This window comes from Peromyscus maniculatus, chromosome 19 (assembly GCF_049852395.1).
Source record: "Peromyscus maniculatus bairdii isolate BWxNUB_F1_BW_parent chromosome 19, HU_Pman_BW_mat_3.1, whole genome shotgun sequence".
NCBI classification, from domain to species: Eukaryota; Metazoa; Chordata; class Mammalia; order Rodentia; family Cricetidae; genus Peromyscus; species Peromyscus maniculatus.
Genome location: NC_134870.1, coordinates 55,501,550 through 55,515,112, shown reverse-complemented (window position 1 = coordinate 55,515,112; position 13,563 = coordinate 55,501,550). Strand labels below are relative to the sequence as shown.

Below are 13,563 nucleotides of genomic sequence, written 5' to 3'. Positions count from 1 at the left end.
CCCTCTCCCTCTCCCTCTCCCTCTCCCTCTCCCTCTCCCTCTCCCTCTCCCTCTCCCTCTCCCTGTGACTCTGAAACTGGTTGTGGTGAAGAAGCCCCGCACCAGGGGGAGAGTTGGTGAGAGGGGTGCCCTGTACACATTCACTAGAACTGTTCTCAGTTAAGCTGAAGTCACTCCTGGAGTTAAAGTTCACCCCTTCAAACACACAAGCAAGGCTTCAATTCACACAACTTCAAACACTGTGAACAGGAGGAAACACAAGACAACAGGTGAAAGCATCCTGACCTGAATCCTGTCCATCCAGACATTGAAAAAGAAAACAAACAAATCTCAGAAAAGTCGGTTTAGCCAGCTCTATTTTGGCCACTTGAAAGTGAGGCCAAAACAGGAAAAGAGGTGTGTGTTTGTGTGAGTGGAGGGGGTTAGGGGTAAGAAATAAGCCAAAGTTGCATCTTAATAAGCCTTTAAGATCCTAAATATGTCTACTGCATATGCTTGGATTTAGCAGATGTGAAAAGCTACATGTGAACGACATATGTGACCAGGACATTTTTCTACCCATCAGCCCCTCTCCGTTAGTCTGCAGCTCCTTAGAAGGCAGTGACCAACTGTGTCTGATATTCCTAACTTACTCTTTGGAGCAGGGACATGGGTTATACTTGGCACCAAGTAGTAACACATGGCATCTTGACTCAGGGAATTGGGTTGTTTACTCTGAAGCGTTCCAAGCCAGGCCTCCATTGTCTGCATTGCTCTCAACATTGTTATCTTTCAGGCTTCCTCAGAACAGCTCCCTGAGCCTCAGTGCTCAGTGACTTTCCTAGCCCAGAGTGCCAAAGTCCTCCCCACCCTCCGAAGTCAACATGGTAAGCTCTGTCACAGCAACGTCCAACTCCTGATACCAATTTGTCTTAGGCAGTGTTCTGTTGCTGTGATGAAACACCATGACCAAAAGCAACTTGGGAAGGAAAGAGTTTTTTTTATTCCACTAGCAGCTCCTTATATATAACAGGTCATTATCAAAAGTAGCGAGGGCGGGAAGTCAAGCAGGGTGCGAACCTGGAGGCAGGAGCTGGTGCAGAGGCTATGGAGGGGTGCTGCTTGGTGGCCTGCTTCTTGTGGCTTGTTCACCCTACTTTCTCATAGCACCCAGGACCGCCAGCCCAAGGGTGGTACCACCCACAATATAGCTCATGATATTTTGCCACAGCAGCTGGAATGGACTTGAAGAGGATTTCACTCAAGGACAACACTCAAAGGGAAAATCCTCTGGAAACTGAACCTCTCATCTAACTCGTGGATGCTCTCTATGTTCCACATAGAAACAAAGAAAACTCACTCCCGAAGTAGACAAGATGTGTACCCTCCAAGGGCTGCGGGAGTAGAGGAACCTCTGATGGAAAAACTGCTGGAGCATGTCAGTTTTGGTAAATAATTTCTTCCTGACTAGTCCTTCTCTCGTTAAGAAGAAAAAGGAGGAGGAGGGAAGGAAGGAAGGAAGGAAGGAAGGAAGGAAGGAAGGAAGGAAGGAAGGAAAGAAAGAAAGAAAGAAAGAAAGAAAGAAAGAAAGAAAGAAAGAAAGAAAGAAAGAAAGAAAGAGAAGGAACGAAGGAAGGAAGGAAGAAAAAGAAATGAACTGTATTGTCTTCCGAAAGAAAACATATCCACACAAGAACTTTTCTCTTGGAGGGTTTATGGTTTTCTCATGAGGGGAGGTTCCCCCGCCATGTGATTTCAGACAGCAGTTACTGAGACTTCCTGCCACACCACCCTTGGATAGCTTCCCCGTGCACACTTCCTTGTTCACTCCCACCCCTGCCCGCCCCACCAGGTTCTCATGGCTTGTTGGATTGTGTGGGTTCCCGTCTGGCTGTCATAAGCACATGCTGAGACTCTTCACGCCATATTTCGGGCCATCTATTAAAGCGGTTCTGAACTTTAGGGTGTGCACGGGTCATCTGAAGAGCACTTTACAAACACAGGTGTGGATGCAGCCTGGCTGGCTGGTGGCTGGAGATTCTGCACTATACATCAGCTCCTAGGTAATGCTGTTCCCAGTGGTCCACGTGCCTCAGTCTGAATTACTTGCTTCCTAAAATCTTCCAGGAGCACCTGCTACATGCAAAGCTCTGGGGTTAGAGGGTTCAAATTCTGACTCCCACTTCTAAAGCTTGGGACCTCAGAGTACTTAAGCTTTCAGGGCCTAGATTCCTGAGTCCGATAAGGAAGTCACAGTGCCAGTCTCCACTCATTGGATTAACCTCAGCAACTCCGAGCTAGACACATCAGGCAGGGTGATTGTCATTTTAAAAGGAAATAAGTGGCCAAGCTTCCTCCTTCCCTTCCCTAGAACAGCACCTGTTACAAAGGGAGGGGCCTCTGTGCAGGGCGGTGTTCAGTCCTCTCCAGAGATTCTGTGGAGTACTGCCATTACACTCCCACAGGTTTTTCTGAGATGTGGGAAACAATGTGCTTGGCCACGCGCCACCGCCACATCAGGTTCTCAGATCCCAGCCCTGCCCCAGCCTCCTGGGGGTGGAGCCTTCATCTGGAGGATTCTTAATAAATAGTGATGCACAATTATCACCTGGTAAAATCTGAGCAAATAGCTTCTGTAAACATTGGCTGAAGTCCTCTGTCAACTCACCCTTCTCTGGATTAGTCACGTAGCCCTCAATTTTCATACCAATATTGATCATCCTTCAGATAAGCCTCTGTTTGTGTTTTTAGTACAGTGATTACACTGTGTGGGAGAAGTCCACATTGGTCTGTCAGATTATATTTGGTGAGATACAGACAGATTAGATAGATATTAGATTTATATACTTAGAAAAATATTAAATGCTTAAAATGTTCAGCACTGCAGAGAAATAATAGATCAATACTGTCTTTCTATGCTTTTCCAATTGCTTTCCAGAGCCACCAGATTACACATCAGTAAATGCAATGTTGCAGTCAACGTACACCAAGCCAACAAAGCCCAAATAATGAAGTAGCAGGACTGAACTTGCTCAGATTATCAATAGCTGGTAGTTGGCAACTCATGAGTTTTACTCACAAAGTCATCTGGTCAGTGGTCCAGGTGTGGGGAGCATGCATCTGTGGAGTGTGCTCAGCCAAAAAACGGGACATCGACATTGTGGCCCTCCCAGCCAAGGGTCAGAAAATATAGCAAAAGAGGGAGCAGAAGAAACATTCTAAGAGCCAGAGCTTGGGGGAAGACTAGGGCAAAACAGTGTCCTCTGGACACAAGACAACTGTCCTCATGAATTCACAGAGGCTGCAGGTGCCCCCACAAGTGCGAGCCAGCCAGCATGCCAGCATGGATGGGAAAAGGGCCCTTGAGCCCCATCCCAAGCTGAGGAGCTATTGACAGTTGATGGCTGCCAAGAAAAAAAAAAAAGTCAATGAAACGATTCCTAATGATCTTCTGCTATACTCATAGATAGGTGCCTAGCCCAGTTGTCATCAGAAAGGCTTCATCCAGCAACCAATGGGAGCAGATGCAGAGACCCACAGCCAAACATTAGGTGGAGCTCAGGGAATCCTGCAGAAGAGGGGGAGGAAGGATTGTAGGAGGCAGAGGGGTCAAGGACACCATGAGAAAACCCACAGAATCAACTAACCTGGGCTCATAGGGGCTCACAGAGCCTGAACCGAGACCCAGGGAGCCTGCGTGGGTCTGACCTAGTCTGTCTGCATATATATGACAGTTATGTAGCTTGATCTTCTGATGGGACTCTTAACAGTGAGAGCAGGGGCTGTGTCTGACTCTTGTGCTGGCTTTTGGGACAATTTTCCTCACACTGGGTTGCCTTGTCCAGCCTTTAACTTGATATGCCGTGTTTGGTTGTTATCTATGGGAGGCCTGTGCTTTTCTGAATAGAAATGGAGGAGCAGTGGATAGAGGTGTAGAGGGGAGAGGAAGGGGGGAGGGGAGGGAAAGGGGGAGGAGGGGGAGGACTGGGAGGAGAGGAAGGAAGGGAAACCATGGTCTGGTTGTAAAAATAAATAGATAGATAGATAGATAGATAGATAGATAGATAGATAGATAGATAGATAGATAAAATTTTAAAAAAGAGATAGTTTTCTTTAGTGGTGTGATAAGTTGACCATGCTTCAATGGATGGCCCCTCAACCATGAATATATATATGGGCAGCATTGATTGGACTCAATGAGCTATAAAAAAAACGAGGACATGAAGTTGGGAGAGAGATATAAAAGGGGGGCATCTGTAAAGAAATGGAAGTGGGGATAGGGAAGGTTTATGACTGAAATACATCACATGGATATATTAAATTCTCAAAGAGTAAATTAAAATATTATATTATAATAAGCAAACAAAAAAAAACAAAGTCCGTTGCTCAGAAACAGAATGAAATAAAGTTTTACCTGCTTTGAAAGCCTAAAAAAAAAAAAGTCAACAGATGGAATGACAGGTGGCATGAGGCTGTGAATCTCAGTAGTCTTAAAACAAGCCACAGAGCCAGCTATCCCCAGAGACACAAGTAGTCTGTAAATGGTTCAGGTATCGTTAAGATATTATACTCTACAGTCAATATGTACTCATTTCTGAATGGCTAGGGAAGTGCCAAGGGACTCCCTACAACGGAGGAATGTGTCAGAGACCCCAGAAAACAGCAGATGTTCACAGCTAGTGTTGATGGAGTCTTGCCACAGACTAATGTTGGCCAGTCCTGTCCAGCTTCCAGCTACCTGAGGGGAATTTTGTAGTGGATAGTAGGTCCAATCTCATCCTGACTAATCTCTTCCTCCCTTTTTTCTGGGAAGAAAAGCAGGAAGAAGATGGGTGAGCTAATGGATGTACTCCAGGCTAGGGAGACAGGTGGGAATCAGGAAGCTTCAAGCCATTTGTGATGCCCCTCACTCCCTCCCCTTATGTGGAGCATAAGGAAGTCCTAAAGCCCCTTTCTACCTCAAAGATGGGGTTAATCATCTGTTTACCTATCCATGGTGACCTCCCCATGCCACCATGCCTTGTCCCTCTTTGCAGAAGGAACTCCGTTGACTCAGCTTGGTAATTTTGGACAGACAAGAATCCACAGGTCTGTCCATAACCTGTGACTGATAGCAAAGAGCAACAGCCAACCGCCTACCTACAAATGCAGGCTCATTACCAGACTGAGGTTTTAACCATTTGTTTCTAAGGGAGGCTCTGGTCCAGGCACAAGCCAACTCTCTCATCTCAACATGTCAACTTGCCTTTTACTGGGTCATCACTTTATTTGTCCCCTGGCTGTTATCAGGAATATTGATAAGATAAAGACACTGTAAAGCTCGGGATGTGATACGTCCCCATAGCTGATCCTTCTTAACCAGGAGGGAGAGATCAATTCTTTCCTGACTGATTCTCTTTCCACCTCTCTCCATCCCAACTCCTGGTACAGCCATGTCTTATTTGCCTTGGGGTGGGGGCTGCTCCTAGAATTCTGGGGTCTCAGTTGTCCCCCGATACTCAGGTCTTAGCTTTGCCCACTGGTCACCACAGGCAACGTGCAGGAATGTGGTCAGATACCTGAGGCAGAATTTATTAAGCCAGAGACAACTTGCATTTGTGGAAGACATCAGGAGTGTGTGTGTGTGTGTGTGTGTGTGTGTGTTTAAGGCTGGTGCCGGGGGCAGGTCCAGGTGGGTGAGGTCATTCAGGGTACCACACTTCTCTTAGACACCTGATCTATCCCATAGGTTCAGTGCCTTTAGTTTCTCAGAGCATCTGAACACTGCCTTGTTTTGCTTTTAATACGAGATCCACGTAGTTCTGGCGGGCCTGGAGATTGCTATTTCAACGAGGTTATCCTTGAATGTGTGGCAACCCTTCTGCCTCTGCCACCTGGGTGCTGGGATTCTAGGCAGGAGCTACCGTGCCTGGTCACCTGAACATCCTTTACCTCCTGTAATCTTTGTCACAGTCATAGACCTTTAGGGTCCTTGTCTGGCCAGAAGATGTCACTGCTGTGGGCCACAGGAATATATCCTAAGAACTCAGCTGGTTATGGCAAAGTCACTACCTGGAGGGATCAAGGAATTCCTCCAGAGGAAGCCAAATTCCAAGGAACTTTTGGTGTTATTTGGCTTATTATACATCAGCTGTATTCTGTTATGAAAATCATGTGTGCCTTCATAGTTTTCCCAATTGATTTTTCCCTAAGAAGAGCTAACAGTGTGGACTGATCACTCTCTGGACAAACACACCCAAGGTATTTGGAGAACAGCCTCAGGGAAGGCTTCCTCTGGAATCAGATATCTCCCTTAGCCACTTTCAAGGACTAGCAGTAATAACAGTTCACATGCAAGGCTCCTGATTTAAGGTAAATTCCACAAGGAGCCACCACCTAGGTTAGGTGGACGTTAAGTAATAGCTTTACACAATTTAGCTCGGACCCTCCTTTCTTACAGCCTTACTATCTTTATAGACCTCTAACTCCTTACCTAACCACTTCTGGAGTATTTAGATAACCTGTGCCCTAACAGCTATGTTGAGCCAGAACCCTAGTTCAAGCCTCCCTGCAATTATCATCATTGGCAGCATCCGGCCAGGTCCATCCCCAGTTGGAGGAAAGTACCTTATCAGAGATACCTCTGTACTTAAGAACAGACTTAAGCGTCCAGGCTACCTGTTTGAGAAGGCCTGGCGGATGTGCCAATTAAGCCTAACTTCCTCTTTCCCAAATCTTACCTCTAGTTCCAGATCTCCCTTTAACTATCACCAGAGGCATCTAGCTGTACACTAACGACTGAGCACACTTTCCCCCACCCTGCAGAAAAATGGCAGATAGCTTGGACAGACATGAGCCACATGAAAAAAAAAGAAGGCAATTTTATTTTCTCCCATTGACCTAGCAACTTATAGATTTTTAACATTTTCTACCAATCACATTTAAGACTATAGTAGAGCATATAAGATCCCTCTTTTTAGATATTACCCGAATTTAGCCTTTAGTTAATTCATTTCCCCATTAGTCACTTCCCTTTTGGGTTGCAAATGATAATTAACAATTACTGCCCCTCCATGTGATTTTTATCACCCCTCTGTTTGCCCCTGGGAGCCTGGTGGTCACTGCCTGAGGAAAATTCTTACCTGACTTTATGACCCTGTAGAATTCAAGCCTGGTGACCTTGCTCGACCAGGGGCTTGCTATTGCTTGGGTTTATAACTGGATTACTGGGAGACTTAGGAGGAACGTGGAGAATGGAGAGATGGAGAATGGAGAGGGATAAGGAGAGTACGTGTGGACAAGATGGAATATGAGAAAGAGTCAGATGGGGAAGTACTAGCTGGGTAAGAACAAGATGAAAAAGACCTAGATGAGGCAGAATTAAGATGAGAGAATTAAGATAGAACTTAGAGGGAACAGTAGAGAAAGAAGCTAAAAATGAGAGCAGAATATAAGCTTGTAACTGACACAGAATAATAAAGTAATGGACTAAGGAGTTTCGTGTACATAGGTTCATTTCTTTTCTTCAAAGATTAATTATCAGCTGGTTGTAGATTCTTCCCAGACCCCGGGAGGGGACTATTGAGGGGCTGGACCCCCACAGTCCCCGTATGTCACTTTCATAAGGGAAATGAAAAAACGTAGAAAAAAAAATGAGGACCAACAGAATCAAAGTTAGTACCAAGATGCTCGGATGTCCTTTCCACACGTTTTTAGAGGAAGGTCAAGCAGATGTACGGATTCCCATTCACAGTTCATACAAGTTCGGCGGCCCCTCTTTGTTGAGGTTGACAGTCTGCAGGCTCGGAAACTCCCCTGTCAACCTCCCCAGTAACTCCCCTCTCCCTGGAGTGAAAGTGACCTAAAGCAAGGCTCGAATCCCCCTGCAGAGATGCTCCACATTACCTGATTCAGACCCCCAGTGTGCGCCCTTCTTATATCGGGCTGAGACCCTCTGTAAGCCTGGAGCTCTGCAACAGAATTATTAATATGAAATAACAATTGAACCCCTATGTAGTGGCCTCATTAAACAGGAAGAGATGGGTTTTCATCCTTCCTGTACTAGCAGCTTCAGGGGATGCATGTGGAGGGAATTATACTGTCATAGTTGAGGCTCATGAATTATTTGCTGGAGGGAGTGGCCTGAGCAAGTCCTCAGTCCCAAGCAGCAGCAGGATGAATATGGTCCAAGGGGATGCTCGTGCCTGGGGATGATGGTTTGTCCCCACATCTCTGATCTCCTGTATTTCTTTTAGACTCGTTTCTGCTTCTCTTCAGTTCTCACTTATTTTTCTAGGACTGTCTTGTCCACCATCCTTGTCCTCCAAGAATCTAGCTGTCTGTCCTTCCTGTCCCTGCAACCACACTCCCTCCTCCAACTCCCCCCCCCCAGCTCACATGTCACCTCCAAGTACAACACTGTTTCCTGTGTTGATTGGGTGACACCCAGGAGTCTTCACAAATGGTGTTTTCTTTTAACCCATTCCCCTCTGAAACCACGAGTGCATGCGCCAAAAAAGAGGTTGCTACAATCTGGATATAGTTCAAGTGTGTAGACGCTTGGTGCAGTGAATTAAGAGGCAGGACCTAGTGGGAGGGCCTGAGGTTATTAAGGTGTGCTATCAGAGTAATAAATGTCATTCTTGGAGGATTCCCATTGGTCTCATGTGTCTCTTTCTAGCTTCCTGCCCCACTGTCTCATCTCTGTTTTCCCTCTCACTTGTCATAAAGCCTTCAGCCCTATGGCTTTCTGCTATACAGTCCTCATCAAAGCCACAATGGCACCGCTACGTGTCACCAAATCGCCAGTAATGAGTTCAATGTGCACCTCTCCTTTGCAAAGTGCCCAGCCTAAGGTATTTCCGTCATAAAAAAAGAAAATAGAGGTCATCACAGAGAGCCGAGACAAGGCAAGAGAGCCGAGACAAGGCAAGAGAGCCCTGGCTCCACCAGCAAACACACAGTGTCAGCCACAGATGCTCGGGGCTGGGTGATGGGAACGAGCCTGATGGCTGATGACGAGGGGCCCAGCGTTAGCACAATCAGCCTGGGCGAAAAGTTTCTCCAGGCTCTGGGAACTCTACCAAAAGCCAAGGCTAGCTGTGGGAGGAGAGGGGAGGACCCAACTCCAACCATACTAGATCAGCCCCCACCCCCAGCTGACCCAGCAGCTGACTGCAGATGCTTGAGTAAGGACAGCTGAGATCAGCCAAGTGCGGCCTGGATCAGCAAAACAGCAGGGCCAAGCCACAGACTCCCGAACAGAAATAAATGCTGGCTTCTGCCACCTGCTCTGTGGTTATGTTATGCAACCTAATTGTGGTGAGAGACGGTGGACATGAAAGCCAAGAGCAACCTTCGCCTTTCTGCTCTGGAGGTGAGTCAAATGCGGGGTAGAAGCCTCATCTCAGAACCCAGCTGCGTCTAGTTCTTCACTGGCCACTGCATTACCTTCAGGCTTAGCTTTCCTTACTTACTGGGGACTCTAACGCCCACCACTCCAGGACATCAAGAGGGTAACTATGGGCTGAGGAAATGACTCGGTCAGTAAAATACCTGCTGTGAAAACATGAGGACCTGAGTTTGGATCCCCAGCACCCAAGTTAAAAAAAAAAAAAAAATCAAGCACATTGGTGGTGTCTATGACCCTACTGCTAGGAGGACAGAGGCAGGAGGATTCCCTGAGCTCATTGGCTAGCCAGCTTAGCTCCTGATTCAGTGGGAGGTCCTGTCTCAAGAAACAAGGTGGAGAGCAACTGATACCTGAACTCAGCATCTGGCTTTCACACACCCATACACATGTTCCCACATACACATGTACGCACGCATGTGCACACACACACACACACACACACACACACACACGCACGCACGCACGCACGCACACACGACGTTAGCTGTCTCATTCAGTACACAGATATTCAGTAAATGTGACTCTTGTTCTTCTTTCACAGAGAAAAAGGAAAGGTGAGGTTTAGAGTCCACGATCTGAAGGGCTGGAGAGACCGGTCTGTGGTTCAAAGGCATTTGCAAGCGAGACTGATGGGAGGCCACCCAGGATGGTCTACCACCTCAGCTCTGGGAGCTCTCTTCTGACCTCTGTGGGTACTTGCACACACGTGCTAAACACTCAATACAGAGACATAAACACACCTTTTCAAAAACTTAAAAAAGTTTATAATTCATGATTTCTAATGATTTTCCACACCTTACTCAATAGTACGTGAACTTGCCATGGGGCTAACGGCAAATAAAAGTTTATGATTTTGTTTTCCTTATTTTCTCATTTAGTTTCCCAGCATCATGCAAAAGATAAGACCATGGTGTACTTTTTTTGGCCTGTATCAGAGGGCCTAAAAGGCTCTGGACCACGGCTGTTTCCTAACATCACTAATTTATGTTCAAATACATTCTATCCGTGATGGCTCTCATTAGCCCCTAAGAAATCATGCAGCCACGCTCCATTCACCTTGAATTCAGTAAATACTCCCCTGAAGAGTTCATTATGAACTTGCCAGGACAGAGAGTGGAGGAGGGAGAAGGAAATCATCACCGGTGTGGATCTGTCAGCGTCTCCAAGTCTATAGGTCTGAAGCTTGCAGGAAAATTCTTTTCCTTTACAGCTGAAGAGCCTTAAGCCAGGGATTGTCCAAAGAGGGGAGAGTGTGACCTTCAGCAAGGGGGGCACATCCTGAGAGAGACCCAGGAAGTCTGGGTTGGAAACACCGATGGAGAAGGTTCACATTTGCACCACGGTTTTTATTTTTTTATTTTTATTTTTTTTGGGCACAGTCTATGGGCTTCTGAGTAAAGAAGAAAGGAAATTAACTCCCTTCCCTTCTAGGTGATGCTCCAACACAGACAGAAAAGCACACTAACCCCGTCCCTGGAACTAATTTGCACAGCCAGGAGTCTACAGGAAGAAATAAATAAATAAATAAATAAAGGGGTCCCCTGCACCCCAACAAGGTAGCAAGTAGGACTCACACACTGGGCTGGTACATATCGAGTGTCCAGTCAGCCATCAGCGCTGGTAAGGCCCAGTCCTGCAGGCTGCTTGGGCCAGCAGAGGGACAGGCGCGAGCCCACTGCTAAGAGGACATGGGGAGGAGAGGCTAACGCACAGGAGACTTAGTGTCGCGGCTCCAAAATGTCGTGATGGCTACCAGGGGCCAGATGAGTTCACCTGGGTGAAGGAAGGGCTCACTTTAGGCACAGGGCAATTTGAAGATCTTTATCCCGTTGTTTTGCGCTCCCTGAATTTAAGGAACTATAAATAGTTTGGGAGTTCCTGGCTCATCAATAAGGTGCACTGTGGTCCAGATGACCATAGACTCAGTACCGTGAATTTGGTTCTCAAAAGTTAAACTCTTAACCACCTCACTTCTCCCAATACTCTTAGTCAGAGTCAGATGGGGAGCAGACTGGCTTTGCCCCAAAGGAGAAAGCTGGCTTGCCTTTGAAACTGTCTCTACAGACCTGATACCAATCCACTGAAGTGGCCGAGCCAGCCATATCTAAAAGAACATCTATCTGGGAGGCCAAAAGAAGAAATGGTGTGCAACAACAACAACAACAAAAAAAAAATAGCCATGGGACGTTCATCATTGTTAATAGTCCCTTCTTCTCACCCTCTTCTAATTGTGGGTCTAGGCAAAACCTTGACGAGAGGAACCTCAAACATTTGTCAGATCATCGCTGACGCGCGAGGCATTCAATGTGCTAACCCCAGAGCTGTAGCAGCTCAGTCTATGAGAGCAAACACAGGCGGGAGGGAAGAGGAGCTAGTCAGGAAGAGAGAGAAGAGAGAGAGAGTAAGAGAAGGAACCGGGAGCTGTAGAGGGGCTGAGGAGTCGGCTCGGCTTGTTTAGCAAACGTGAGCTCACGAGCCAGCCTGATTCCCAGAGCCCACATAAAAATAAGCAAGGCGTGGTGCCACACACTTGCAATCCCAGTGCTGAGGAGGTGAAGACAGGCGGGTTCCTGGGGCCTGCTGGCCAGCTAGCCCAGACTACATTCGGGATTCTAGGCCACTGGGAGACCCTGTCTTAAAAACCAGGTGTATGGCACCTGAGGAATGACACCCGGAGGTTGATCTCTGGCTTTGAAATATGTGCACACGCATGTACATGTATACACACGAACATTCTGGAGTCTAGACAGTAGGGGTCTTAACATCAGTGATGCAGGAGACCAAAGGGTCTTGGTGCTGCCCATGCATATCTATGCTGTGCTTTGAGCTGAGCTACTAACCCAGGACACATTTCTTACCATGTGGGGTGTTTCTGAGCTTACCCTCCTCTGCTCTTTTGGAAAATGTGGGTGATAGATTGTAATGATATATTGTGTCCTCTAATAAACTTGCCTGGGGATCGGAGGACAGAGCCAGCCACTAGATTAGACATAGAGGCCAGACAGTGGTGGCACACACACCCTTAATCCTATCACTTGGGAGGCAGAGATCCATCTGGACCTCTGTGAGTTCAAGGCCACACTGGAAACAGAGCCAGGCAGTGGTGGCACACACCTTTAATCCCAGAACTGGGAAGCACACACGCCTTTAATCCTAGGAAGTGACATGGCTGGGCGGAGAAAGGTATGTAAGGTGTGAGGAGACAGGAACTAAAGCAGTACAGCTGAGACCCTTTTGGGTGAGGACTCAGGTTTCCAGTCTGAGGAAACAGGATTGGCTGAGGAGTTGGCGAGGTGAGGTTGGCTGTGGCTTGCTCTGCTTCTCTGATCTTTCAGCGTCCACTCCAATATCTGGCTCTGGGTTTTTTATTATGAAATCATCTAAGATTCAAACCACAATGAATGATGAGCTTCTGCTCTTTCTTCACAGCCCAGATCCTCCACTTTCATGTGAGTGCTGGGCAGCTTATAAGCAAGCAATGTTCATTTCTCATCCAGCAAAAGACAGGCCGCACAGAGGGGCTGATCTGAGTTCCCATCCCTCAAGGACAGTCTTTGGATAACACCAGCTCTATTTCCTGTCTTTAATTTTTACTTTCAAGCAGTCACTGAGGGTCTGAGACTCACAAAATGAGAGAGCTCAGATGTCTGCCTCTCCACCATCAGCTGGCTCCCGCGGCATTCAGGCAGCATGCAGAAGCTCGCCATGAGAGGAGGTATGCTTTCAGCTTCCGCTTTCCTTTCAGCGGAAGCTCCAAGAGCAGAAACAAGAAACACTGGAAACTGGGCTGCTAAAGCCAGATGGTCTAGCCTGGCTGCTAAAACCATGAAGTCAAAGATGTCAGGATTTAGAGAGCACTTGGATGAGTTCAGGAGGCTACAACTCCCAGAGGTGACATCACTTCGTCTGGTCCTAACCACTGCCAAGGAATGGCAGAACTTTGAGAATCTAGCTGTCCCCCCATGTGATCCAGGAAGGCTTTCTCATTTGCCTACAATGATAATCTTTGGAGAACCCACTCTTCGAAATCACAGTTGCTGAGCATCCACTCTGCCTGGGCTGTCCTGAAGAGATGGAGAGAGCCAGGGATAGCATTCCTCCAAGCCACCCAGAGAGCCGGGAGCTTCAGAAACAAGCCCAGGAAGGACACCTGATTTCAAATGGCTGGAAGATCCAGGGCGGGTGCAACTTCT

General features: G+C 47.2%; 1 protein-coding gene across 2 annotated transcripts in view; it reads right to left on the bottom strand.

Moving 5' to 3' along the window:
• The window catches only part of Onecut2 (one cut homeobox 2), a 56,691-nt gene that overhangs the window by 12,643 nt on the left and 30,485 nt on the right, over window positions 1-13,563 (bottom strand). The window lies entirely within an intron of this gene.